Source organism: Dromiciops gliroides, chromosome 1, assembly GCF_019393635.1.
Source record: "Dromiciops gliroides isolate mDroGli1 chromosome 1, mDroGli1.pri, whole genome shotgun sequence".
Lineage (NCBI taxonomy): Eukaryota > Metazoa > Chordata > Mammalia > Microbiotheria > Microbiotheriidae > Dromiciops > Dromiciops gliroides.
In genome coordinates, this window is record NC_057861.1 from 63,468,312 (window position 1) to 63,481,525 (window position 13,214).

At 41.1% G+C, this 13,214-nt stretch overlaps 2 non-coding genes across 2 annotated transcripts; both read right to left on the bottom strand.

Annotated features, from left to right (window-relative positions):
- Nucleotides 1-3,574: 3,574 nt before the first annotated feature.
- On the bottom strand, nt 3,575-3,647 carry TRNAK-CUU. Its single transcript has one exon. It is a non-coding gene; the product is annotated as a tRNA-Lys (tRNA).
- Nucleotides 3,648-10,585: 6,938 nt separating this feature from the next.
- Nucleotides 10,586-10,658, bottom strand: TRNAV-AAC. The gene has a single exon. It is a non-coding gene; the product is annotated as a tRNA-Val (tRNA).
- Between the last annotated feature and the right edge of the window lie 2,556 nt (nt 10,659-13,214).

Here is a 13,214-nt window from a genome sequence, read left to right on the forward strand (position 1 = left end):
TCTTGCACACAAAAGTAGTTAGAATAAGGTGATAGTTTATTTAGGAGCAAGGGAAGGGTGGGGGGAAGGAAACCATGAAAGAAATCCTTGGACTTTCATGGGGAGATTGACATAAAGCACATGGCTCAGAGGTACCAAATCTCCTCCAACAGGAGACTGGAAGGTACTTTTATAGAGGACTGATGGGGGTGGACCATCTGCCTGTGAAAAGTTCCTTTAGTGAGGGAGGACCATCCCCCACTGGTGGTAGCTGGGGGAATTGGGTGAGGGGTGGCTACAGATCCCTCTTCAGAACACAAAGGCCAAAGCCACACCCAAATTTATCTCCCCAGGGTAAGGGAGACCAGAATGAAGGGTAGGAATCAGAAGCTAGCTCAGTCCAATTTGGTTCAGTTTATCTCTCTAGGCGTTATCTGTCCTCTGGTTTAGTTTCTCCAGAAGAAGGTTCCTTGATGTGCCCCAGAGAATATCAATTGCTTGTTGACTGACTGACTGAGTAAAGATCACACCACATTCTCTCAGTGTGGGTCTTTGCTTATCTACACCCCTAGCCCTCCACCCTCTGCCCCTTCCTTCATAACCCTAGGGCCTAACTGGTTCTCCAGGGTATTAGCTGATTATCCCACAGGCCTAGCTCAACTACATAATTTCAAACAGTGCCTATGGGGCTGATGGGGGATTCTGGTCTACTGATCTTTGTCTAGAAACCGGGAATCAGAGGGGATCCTATCCTCTTTTCTCAAGACCAGCTGTCTCTCAATTCACCAGATTCTCTTGCTGGTTCTGCTCTACTCCTTTCTCCTTTTCCTCCCTTTCTATCTCCCCACTTCCCAACTGATACAGGGTGAGTTAAGAGTGCTAGATCCTGAGATGCCAGCTGGTGTGTATTGGGGCCTAGGGAGGGTGCGTGGTTGTTTTTTCCTTTAAGTATCAGCTTCTGCCAAGAACTAATGGAAGGCTGCTGAAGAGGCCAGGACAGAGTCTCCCCACCTCTTCCAGCTCTTCTGTTTTTTTTTTAAGTGAGGCAATTGGAGTTAAGTGACTTGCCCAGGGTCACACAGCTAGTAAGTGTTAAGTGTTTGAGGATTTGTTTCAAATCCTCAGGTCCTCCTGACTCAAGAGCCAGTGCTTTATCCACTGCGCCACCTAGCTGCCCCACTTCCAGCTCTTCTGAACCAGTCCTGCATCACCCTCAGGCTTTGAGTTACTTTTCATGTGGATTGTAAGTAAAAGTTTATTAGCAGGCAGTGGGATACAGTGGAAAGAGTGCTGGTTCTCAGAAACCTACCTCATAAATTCTACCTCTGACATTTTATATTACCTGTGTTACCTTTCCCTCCTGAGCTTCAGTTTCCCTATCTGCAAAATAAGGGAGTTGAACTAGGTGACCTCAAAGGTGCTGTCCAGGTTTTGGTATCAGATTCCTGCCTGTTCAGGGACACTTTCCTTGAGGAAGCTGGGACCCAAATCCTTGAGTTCTCTAAGATAAACTTCCCACTAGCCACAAAACAGCAAACGACACAGTCCCCAATGAATGTTTTTGGTTATTCTCCTTTTCCTTGGCAGCTGCAGCAACTGAGGGAGCAGGGAAGAGAATTTCAGTGCAGAAGCTTAAAGAGTGTGAATCTGCAGACAGATGGAGTATGGGGCCCTTTTTTGCACTGAGCTTCAGCCAAAATGAATGAATCCAGGGGCAGCTAAGTGACACAGTGGATAGAGCACCGGCCCTGGAGTCAGGAGTACCTGAGTTCAAATCCGGTCTCAGACACTTAACACTTACTAGCTGTGTGACCCTGGGCAAGTCACTTAACCCCAATTGCTTCACTAAAAAAAATATGAATGAATCCAGTAACAGTCCTTGCATGTTGCATTCTTGCTGACCCTTGGGCTTGGAATGTGGTCCCTCATCTTCTTAAATTCCTACTTGGGCACACACAAAAGGTCAAGGTTCAATCTACCTTTTTTTGTTTGTTTTTTGTGGAGCATTGAGGGTTAAGTGACTTGCCCAGGGTCCCACAGCTAGTAAGTATCAAGCGTCTAAAGTGGGAATTGAACTCAGGTCCTCCTAAATCTAGGGCTTTATCCACTGCACCACTTAGCTGCCCCAAATCTACCTTTTTTAAGAAGACCTCCCCAATACTCTAACCTCACTTGGCTTTGGACCTTTCCAATTGTGAGATTAAAATTGGATATTAGATCATAAATCTCCCCTACTTAACCTTTCCCTTAATTTATCTCCCAGACTAGTAAATGGAAGAAGCTTCTGGTTTTCTAGATAGAGCCTTTATTGTATGGTAGTCACAAGGTGATGTTGATTAGAAGGATAGGAAAGTAGAAATACAATACAAATCATCTTAAGTCTAGGCTTAGTCTATAATTCTGTATAAAACTCACCAAAACCCAAGGCCACTTTTGGGGAGAGAGACCGAGTCAAGCGCGTGCTGTTAACTGAGAGCCGGGCCGAGTCAAACTCCAGTCCACATCTGTCTGTGCATCACAGCCAGGAGACCAGCGGAGCAGGAAAAAGCCCCCACTTCCATTCTCTCCTTGCCTTTTAAGCTCGCACCCCGGAAGTCAGAAGTCGAGTGCTCAGCAGGCAATGCTGTTGGTCTCCTCCCCAAAAGGGTGGTCCTAAAAAAACCCCAAAACTGGCGTCTCTCTATTATCTAACCGACTGTTAAAACTTTTTACCACATAATATTCTGTAATATTTCATATTTTGATGACTATGTATTTGTGTCTTATTTCCCAAGTACATTTAGAGTAGGAAGGATGTGTTCCCTAAACATTGTATCACTTCCATCACAGCACAGTGTTATGCACAAACTAAGAGCTTGGTGAATTTCAAAATCTCAATTCCTTTGCCCTTCAGAATATCATATTCCATTCCCTCTGATCCTTTAATGAAGAACCTGCTAGATCTTGAGCTATCCTCACTGTGACTCCACAGTACTCAAGATTGCTTCTTGGTTCCCAGCTGGGGTAGAACAACAGAATTCACCTCAGCTCCAGCAGAGACCTCTGTAGTGTCCCCCCCCCCACACCCCTTAACCTGTGGACCCTCTAACCAGACAGTGAGCTTAGTTCCAGCATACTCCGGTGCTGCAACTGATTCAGAGGCTCCGGGGGTAAATTTTTCTGGTGTAGCCAGCCAGGTGCTAGATCTGTGTCTGCGTTACTGCGGGGTTGGATTCCATTCCCACTGAGATATAGCAGACCCCTCCTGCTGAACTTCTAAGCCGTCTTTGGCTGGAAAATGGTCTCAGCCATCCTTTTTTGGGTTCTGCTGCTCCAGGAATTGTTTTATGGCATTATTTGGAGTTTTTTTTGGAGTGATTCAAGCTCAGTGAATTTTGCTGAATGTTGTAGTGATTGAACGTGTGAGCTAATGGAAAAATATGGAAAACTGATTTAACAAACATTTGTATGTCCGTAAACACATACTAGAAAAGAAAACCGCCAATAATCTTTGGCCTACGAGTACTTGTGGGATATACGAGAGGCCAGGTTAGAGAGGAAATCCACCAATAATCCTTGGGATACATTTAAGATTGTTCTGTGACAACAAAAACGCCGCCCAACGTGGGGCTCGAACCCACGACCCTGAGATTAAGAGTCTCATGCTCTACCGACTGAGCTAGCCGGGCTACCTGCCAGGGCTTTTCCTTAAATTCTTTAACAATCAATTGTTAACGAATTTCCTTCTGTAAAAGGAGATTTCATTCCCCCCCCCCCCCCCCCCGCCCAATTTCATGAATTCGACAAAGATCAACACAATTTACTAGGCCACTTCCTCACTTTCTCTCGACATCGATAAAATACCCTTGGAGCATACAACATACACTTAATCACACGATCTCAATTAAAAAAAAATGTTTTCTCCCTGTTTCTTGTCCATTGGTTTGGGTGGGGGGAGAGAGGAGAATGGGGGAGGAGGAAGCAGAGCAAGTTAAGTTAGTCAGTTTAAGATTGGAAGTTCCCTTGGTTCTCACAGGCTAGATTTTCGTATTTTAAGACCATTGCCTCTGGGAACTTCTGGGCTTGGTCCAGCCCAATTCTCCTTCTAACAGCACTTATACAACCAAATGTACGCTATCACACGGTATTCGCTGCACAATTCATGCATGGTAATTAGTTTGACAATACAGAAGAGAATATCTTAGAGATAGTTTTAAAGAAATTTTTACTGTGTTTTAAAAAAGAACAGGGAATTTGAGATATTCTCGGCTTTATATTTGGTAGATATGCTATTTTTAGCAAATAATACCCTGTGAATTAAACTGATTCCCGTGTATTTCTCCTTTTCTCACCTAATTTCAACGTCATATTCAGCTTTTTGTTGTTGAGGTATGATATGTGAAGAGAGGATTGATTCACTCCCCCTTCTATCACCTCCACCCCCCTTCCCCTGCCACAACTCCCCTCCCCCACCAAGTGTGTGCCCTCTATGAATGTGAAAAAAAATACTGGAAAAATGTCTAAAACCATTCAGAAAAATTTGAAGTTTGACTTGATGGATAAACATTTTAAACCTATGGCAAAAAGTCATCTCAATATTCCTGGCCACTGTTCTCTCTTCCTAGTTTTCTAAAAGTCACCTTTCTCAAGTAGGGAAATGGGATTACTTTTACAATAAGAGACACCCCCCTTTTCAAAGCACAGTTGTCCAGTGAGTCGATTGAGAAAAATAAAATAAGCCAAACTGAATCCGCTCTCTTCCCTATCCTGAGGCTTTGCCATCTAATGCTTTGCAGAATTAGCTTTTTGCAGCAAGTTCCACAGGACTTCTGCAAACGATGTTTCCACTTGGCCGAAAAATAGCATATCAGTGAGCTAGTTTTCTTTTGCTGAGAAATAGCTTTAATGGTTTGTTAAATGGACACAGCGAACATTTAGAAAACGAGAGGAAAGCGAAAAGAGTCAGCCAGGATGTTTTCATCAAGACTAGGTCAGGACAGACTAAATTCTTGTATCGTTAGACTGGAAAATCTCGGGAATGTTTTCAATTTTGAGGAAATGGGAGATGTCTGTGCGGAGGTAGGTACACGGATTTTGGCCACTCGAATGTGTTGGCTGCTCAGGGAGTCAGATTTGGGATTTCCTGACCCCCCCCCCCCCCCACTCCACAGCTGCTTACTACTAGCTCGTTGCATTGACTGATTATTCCTTTTAAAAATTAAATTAATTTAATTTTTGTTACATTTTAAGTTCTAAACTGTCTCCCTCCCTTCCCTCCCCACTGGGCATAGAGAAGACCACCAGCTGACACAGATATCTCTATCTAGAACATTATGTAAAACTAAACTATGCATACTTCTACTTATTTGCTCTTTCTTTGGAGGTGTATAGCACGTTCCTTCATAGGTCCTTTGCAGGTGATATTTGAATATTTATTATACTTAGAATAACTTAATTGTTCACAGTTATTTTTCGAAAAATATTGCTGTTACTATGTACAGCGTACTCTTGGTTCTACTCATTAAACTCTTTATTATTTTATGCAAGTCTTTCCATGCTTTTCTTTCTTTCTTTTTTTTTTTTTAGTGAGCAATTGGGGTTAAGTGACTTGCCCAGGGTCACACAGCTAGTAAGTGTTAAGTGTCTGAGGTTGGATTTGAACTCAGGTTCTCCTGACTCCAGGGCCAGTGCTCTATCCACTGCGCCACCTAGCTGACCCTCCATGCTTTTCGAAAGTCGACCTGCTCATCATTTCTTTTTTAAATAAACATTTTTATTTGAAGTTTTCAGTTCCAAATTCTTTCTCTGTCCGTCCCTTCTCTACCCCCTCCCTGAGATGGTAAGCAGATATAGGTTATAAATGTGCAATTATGCAAAACATTTCCATATTAATATTTTATAAGAAGACTCGAATAAAAGAAAGAAAGTGAAAAGTAGCATGCTTCAGTTTGTGTTCAATCAATATCAGTTCTTTCTCTGGAGGTGGATAGTATGCTTCATCACTAGTCCTTTGGGATTGTCTTGGATAGTAGTGCTAAGAATCTACTCATAATTTCTTACAGCTCAGTAGTATTCCACCACAATTTACTTAGCCATTCCCCAATTAATGGGAATCCCTTCAATTTTCAGTTCTTTGCCACCACAAAAAGAACTGCTTTAAAATTTTAGAATATAGAGATTCTTCTTTTCTTTTTCTAAATTTTTTTCATTTTGAATTGAAATACAAAAAGGAGAACATTCCCATGTACACAGCACAACATAAAAGAGGATTTAATATAAAACAATGAATTTCCATTTCACACTGTTTACTTTAAAAAATCCCATATATTAAATACCACATATCATTTTCAAAGCTATCCTGCTTTTCTGTTCTTTCTTCTTAGTTTTCTTATGTTATCTGCTGTGCACTTTTTGTTTTTGTTCTCCCTCACTCCTCACCCAGCCCTAGAAAAGGCTATCATTAGACATGTATGTATGTAAAACCATACTATACACACTTCTATTTATTAGTTCTTTCTCTGGATGTGGATAGCATCTTTCTTCATAGGTTCTTTTCTAGTTGATGTGAATATTTATAATACTCCAAATGACTTAGTCATTCAAAGTTGTTCTTAGGACAAAATTGTTTTTACTGTGTACAGCATTCTCTTGGTTCTGCTTATTTCACTCTTTATTGTTTCATGCAAGTCTTTCCATGTTTTTCTAAATTCAAACAGTCCATCACAATCATATGCCACAACTTCTTTAGTCATTCCCCAATTGACGGGTCTCCCCTCAATTTCCTGTTCTTTGCCTTTACAATGAGAGCTGCTATAAATATTTTAGAACATATAAGTTCCTTTCCTTTTCCCCTAATCATCTTTAGAAGGAGACCTAGTAGGGGTGTTGCTGGGTCACAGGATACTGGCAGTTTAATAACTCTTTGGGCATGACTCCAAATAGGCTCTCCAAAATGGTTGGATCATTTCACAGTTCTGCCAACAATTTCTCAGTTATTTCAAGAAGGCAGGGGGAATGATCTCAGTATAATAGTTGTCAGAAATTCTAGCACATTGTAGACTTCTTTTGCCTCTACTCAGTCTGAGCTGGGAAATCTCTAATCACTCTTTATTTCTCTTGCCCATTCTCTGTCCCAAATTCCTCACTTATTGACAGGGACAGAAGTCATAGTTGATTGACACACATTTAAAGAGCAAAAACTCATACCTTTGTGTGACCCTGGGCAAGTCACTTAACCCCAATTGCCTCACTAAAAAATTTTAAAAAAATTAAAAAAAAAACTCATACCTTAAAGATAGAGACAAATATTAAGCAAAGTAGAGGAGCTTGGGCTGGGGAGGGGAGGTAGACAAGCTTTAAAGGGACTGTCCACTGGATTCCAGTTTTCTCATCAACTCTGCTCTTGTTCCAAACTTACTTTTTCCTCAGAGTCTCTCAGTGATTACTTTTCCTTGGCATTCAAAAGCTACTCATGGAAAACAGGAGTGGGAAAAGGGGAAGGGTGAAGGAAAAGGGCTCTGGACCCAGTGCTGTGACTTGGATTTGAGCAAAGATTGATGGGGAAGGGAGGAGAGAAGTGAACAAGATCAGTGGTCACTACCTGTGTTAGGGGTTTGTAAGTCTGCTTTGGGACAGTACTTACTGGAACATCAGTGGCCTGGCCTCAAACTTCTCTAGTTTAATTCATTAACTTATTAAAAGAGCAGGTATTCACTTTTGGGTCTTTTCCCAAAGAAATCATGGAAAGGGGAAAGGGACCCTCATGTACAAAAATATTTATAGCTGCTCTTTATGTGGTGGCAAGGAATTGGAAGTTGAGGGGATGCCCATCAATTGGGGAATGCTTGGACAAGTTGTGGTATAAGAATACAATGGAATACTATTGTGCTGTAAGAAATGATGAGCAGGAGGAGTTCAGAGAAACTTGGAGGGTCTTGCATGGGCTGATGATGAGTGAGATGAGCAGAACCAGAAGAACATTGTACACAGTATCATCAACATTGAGTGTTGATCTACTGTGATGGACTATATTCATCTCACCAATGCAATGGTACGGAAGAGTTCCAGGGAACTCATGATAGAAGAGGATCTCCAAATTCAAGGGTAAAAAAAAACAACTGTGGAGTATAGATGCTGAATGAACCATACTATTTCTTTTGTTTTGGGTGCTGTTGTTTTTTCTATTTTGAGGTTTTTCATCATTGCTCTGATTTTTCTCTTATAGCATGACTAATGCAGAAATAGGATTAATGTTATTATGTGTGTGTGTATATATATATATATATATATACATATATATATATATATAAAACCTATATCAGATTACCTGCTGTCTAGGGGAGGGGGGGAGGGAGGGGAGGGAGAAAAATCTGAAATTGGAAAGCTTATATAAACAAAAGTTGAGAACTATCTTTACATGTAATGGGAAAAAATACTTTATTAATTAAAAAAAAGAGCAGGTATTTATGAAGCTGTATAACACATTGCAAAGCACTGTTATTAACTGCTGGAAGAGATAAAAATGACCAACAGGCAGAGTCTATTTACTAAGTGCTTAAAATAAATACCTGGGGACAAAAGATGTACACACAATGATACCTAAAGGTTATTGTGAGTTATTGTCTTCCAGTATATCCTGTATTGTGACATTGTGTAAGGGACAGTGGATTGGGGTGGGGATAGGGATGGAGGGGAAAAGAGAGGAAAAAAGGAGGAAAGAAAGGAAGGATTCAGAAAGGAAAAAGGAAAAAAAAAAGACTTGCCTCTGAAATTTATAATTTTGGATCCAGTGAGAAGGAAGCATGGATTCTGTCAATCCAAGTTATGTTTTTCACTTTCCACCTGGCCCAGGAACTAGGATTCAGTCTCTCTCTCTCTCTCTCTCTCTCTCTCTCTCTCTCTCTCTCTCTCTCTCTCCCATTGGACTCCTATCTTGGATAGTGGCTGGTATTATAAACATTTGGAGTTCTCAGGCCTTGGGTGGTGGCATCCCTCTTCAGCTTCCACTTGTCTCAGTTCAGAGATTGCCCAATAAACTTGTTTCCCCTCCAATAAACCCCACCTGGTGGAAACAGTTGGGTTGAGCAGCTAAGGGGGGCCAGCTAATCAGCCTTCTAGGACACAAATCATTAGTATTTTTGTTTGTTTGTTTGTTTTTTAGTGAGGCAATTGGGGTTAAGTGACTTGTCCAGGGTCACACAGCTAGTAAGAGTTAAGTGTGTGAGGCTGGATTTGAACTCAGGTACTCCTGACTCCAGGGCCGATGCTTTATCCACTGCGCCACCTAGCCACCCCTACAATCATTAGTATTTTTATTAGTGAGCTTTTAGTGTAAAAAAGTCCATTTCTTTAAGGCAATTAAGGACTTGTATTAGGAGAATTCAATGGAATTTATTAAGATAAAAACATCCACAATCTCAACTGGCCATATCCAGTTTAAAGGAGTGGTCCAGACTTGAACTTGGGGCCTTTACATCCTTAGTAGTGCCTGTAAGGATCTGTTGAACCACTTCTGATCTCCACAAGGAGAATCTGTTCAAGGAGCTCTCCTGATTAAAGTATTAAAGTGCAAACTCTTAGCTTGACTTCACAATTGCAACTGTTACTAATCACTGATTTTTCTCAGTTCAGGGGATCCTGATCCTAGTAGCACCCAGTCTTTCTAGAGACACTTAATAAAATTTGAGGAATTTGGACACTTGGTCATCATGCAAACTGTGGGTCAAGGGCTTCTTATAAGGGTTCCTAACGAAAATCCCAGTTCCCAATTCTCATTTTTGGATACTTTTTTGGTCTTTTGGGAGACTTTTTAGGTCAAAGAATTCATCCATCATCTACAACAGAGGCCAGAACGTGAGGCATTCCACACTTTGCTGGGTTGGCTCACAGAAAACACAGATGAGAAGGAATTGCTTTCCAGGAAAAAGGGTAAGGCTATGTTATTGAACAGAATGGGTGGACTGCAAAGCAGTGAATCTGGTTTAGAGGAGTCTGATGTATTACCCCTGCAACTGCTTTTCAGTGACTTTCTCTACCTTGCAGGAGACTTCAGCTTCCTGAATGCTTCCCTGATCTCCCTAGCAAAAAGTTACCTTAAATTATACAGGAGAGCTTTAAATGTCTCCCTTGTCTTAGTATAGCTTGCCACCTGGTCTTCTACTTAGAAGTTCATGTCCTCAATTACCCAGTTTAAAAAAAAAATCTAAGAATGCTTATTGAAGGGCAGCTAGGTGGTGCAGTGGATAAAGCACCAGCCCCTGCATTCAGTAGGACCTGAGCTCAAATCCGACCTTAGACACTCGACACTTACTAGCTATATGACCCTAGGCAAGTCACTTAACCCTCATTGCCCCGCAAAAAAAACCCAAACCCAAACATAAAAAAAAGAATGCTCATTGAAGGTAAAGAATGAATAATTTTAGAATGTTGATATTTATGGACCAGTAAAATAGTGCTTTGAACATAGGAGGTTCTTCATGTATCATATGAATAGTTTAGTGTATATATACATATACATACGCACATGTAAAGTGCAATATTTGTAAACTCCCACGATGTTTTTGGCCCAGTGCCAGGAATCCCTAGAGAATTCTTTAATGACATTTTACCCAAAAGAATCAGCGTATGTTGTTTCTGCCCGGTTTCGAACCGGGGACCTTTCGCGTGTTAGGCGAACGTGATAACCACTACACTACAGAAACCAAACTAAATGTGCATGAAATCTAGGCAATATTCACCTACTTCAAGTCAAACGTCTTTTCTCCAAGACCCTTCAATTAATTCTTGTCACTGGACCTGGGTTCTGGGGAACTGTCACAGTCGTACCTACTTAATTACCTACGAACTCTACTTTCACTGGCATCCTAGTCACAGACAACAGACGCCCCTCCTCCCCCCCTTCAAAAATTTTTGCAGGGCAATGCGGGTTAAGTGACTTGCCCAGGATCACACCGCTAGTAAATGTCAAATGTCTCAGGTCCTCCTGAATCCAGGGCTGGTGTTTTATCCATTGAGCCACCTAGCTGCCCTCCCCCCCCCCGCTTTTTAAATAAAGTAATAAACATTTTTATTTATAATTTTGGGTTCCAATTTTTATCCCTCCCTCCCCTTCTTTCTCCCTGAGGCGGTAAGCAATCAGATATAGGTTATATATGTACGATTGTGTAAAACATTACCATATTAGTCATTTTGTATAAGATAACTTGAATAAAATTTAAAAAATGAAATGAAGTGAAAAATAGCATCCATATCAGTTCTTTCTTTAGAGGCGGATAGTGTGTTTCATCAATAGTCCTTTGGGATTGTCTTGGATCAGACAGCAGACCTTTGATACTAACCGGGTAGTAGAGAAATACTTCCTCCAGAGCATCTGACAGAAATCTCCCTGGAACCTCAAACTTGGGGGCTGCTGCTCTCTCCGTATTAGAGGTCAGCTCCTATTTTCGGGCTCGTCTGGTCCCTCAGATCCTTGCTGCTTTCGTTGCTATAACTGTCTTTTTCTGGCGCCCCCCTCCGGTAATCCACTCAACAGCACAAATTGGGAAGGACTTGGCTTCCACAGTCCAAACCTACAGGAATGCACCGCCCATCTGTCTAAGTCATGCTCGAGTCGTGCAGGCCTCTGCTGATGCCTTTAAAAAAAAAAAACTTGAAATTTGATTGCTACAACACATTTCATTTTCTTTTCTTTCTTTTTTAAAGTTTTTTTTTAAGTGAGGCAATGGGGGTTAAGCGACTTGCCCAGGGTCACACAGCTAGTAAATGTTAAGTGTCTGAGACTGGATTTGAACTCAGGTACTCCTGAATCCAGGGCCAACGCTTTAACCACTACGCCATCTAGCTGCCCCAACATTTCATTTTCAATCCAACTTCTCCCCCTCCCCACCTTTCGATTTCAACATTTGCCCTCCGTCTTTACCCCCTGTTTCTCTAGGCTCCAGTAAATGTTACTTCTGGAGTCAGAGGGGCAAAGCAGAAAAATGCAGGACTAAGTCAGTAAACATGGGCTCAAAGAAGGACATTAGTATTTTTTCCGTGTCCTTATGGGTAAGCCAGTTAACCGTTAAAGAGATTCTCAGTTTACTCATCTGTAAGATGGGGCAATGATACATGCACTACTTATCTCATAGCGTCATTATGAAGAAAAATACTTCTCAAGATGCAAATCCAGGACGACCAGTGTTAGTTCATGATTGGGGAAACACACCTCCCTCCCCTAGGAAGCCAAGGCAGGGGAGCAGGGGCAGGGCATTATGTTGCACTTGCTAGTTAGGGAGTTTTCCCGTTGGATTCTAGTGTGTGTGTGTGTGTGTGTGTGTGTGTGTGTGTGTCTGCCTGTGTCTGTGTCTCTCTCTGTTACAGGGGAATGTAGGAATGAGGGGGAAGGTGTATGTGGGGAAGGTGTAAATGAGGTTAAAAAAGTGAGACATCAATAAAAATTTCAAAAACAAATGTACCCAACTGTAATTCACACTATTAACTCTTAGCTTAATTAGATGAAAAACAACGATCCTGGAAATCAAAGGAAATTTGTTTAAAAGTAGGCCTTTTATGTCAAAATCTGTTTTATTGAAACTTCTTATCAATTTCACTAGAAAAATAGGAACCGATAAATTTTTAAAATTACCTCTCAAAAGAATCTGGAACATGGATGGCATTTTAGATTGACAGTGTGCTTTGATGGCTCTTGCTTTCCCCCCCAAGCTGTCTTGTCTTTCTCCATTCTCTATCCAGCTTGAAACATTAATATGTTTAAATTACAGTATAGCTTGCTTCAGCATACTTGTTAGGATGATCTGATGTATTTACACACCCTGTAGTTAGGCTTTTTACCCCTTCTGCTCCTCCTTTGTGGTTTGTAGCATGTTGATGTAACACTTAAGAATGTTGAAAACTGGCCTTATAAACTTCCACCTTTGGTCTTCCATAAATTGTCAATTTTCTCTTATTCAAACAGTTTTCCAGGTCCCTGAAAGGCCACCAAAGAAAATATCTGTATTTGTAGATCAGCTCAGTAGCAAAATAGTAACAAAAATGTCAAAGGTACCTTTTAAAATGGCTTGTATCAATAGAGATACCAGGTTGAACATGCACAATAAGCATGAAACCAACAATGCCAGCACTGTCTTCTGAATAGTAAAAGTAGACTTTTAAGGGGAGTATGCTTTTAAAAAGAGAATTGCTAAAATGTCCAAACTCTTTAAACAAGAGATCCCAGAATTAAGCTTGTATTCCATGGTTGTCAAAGACAGAAAGTT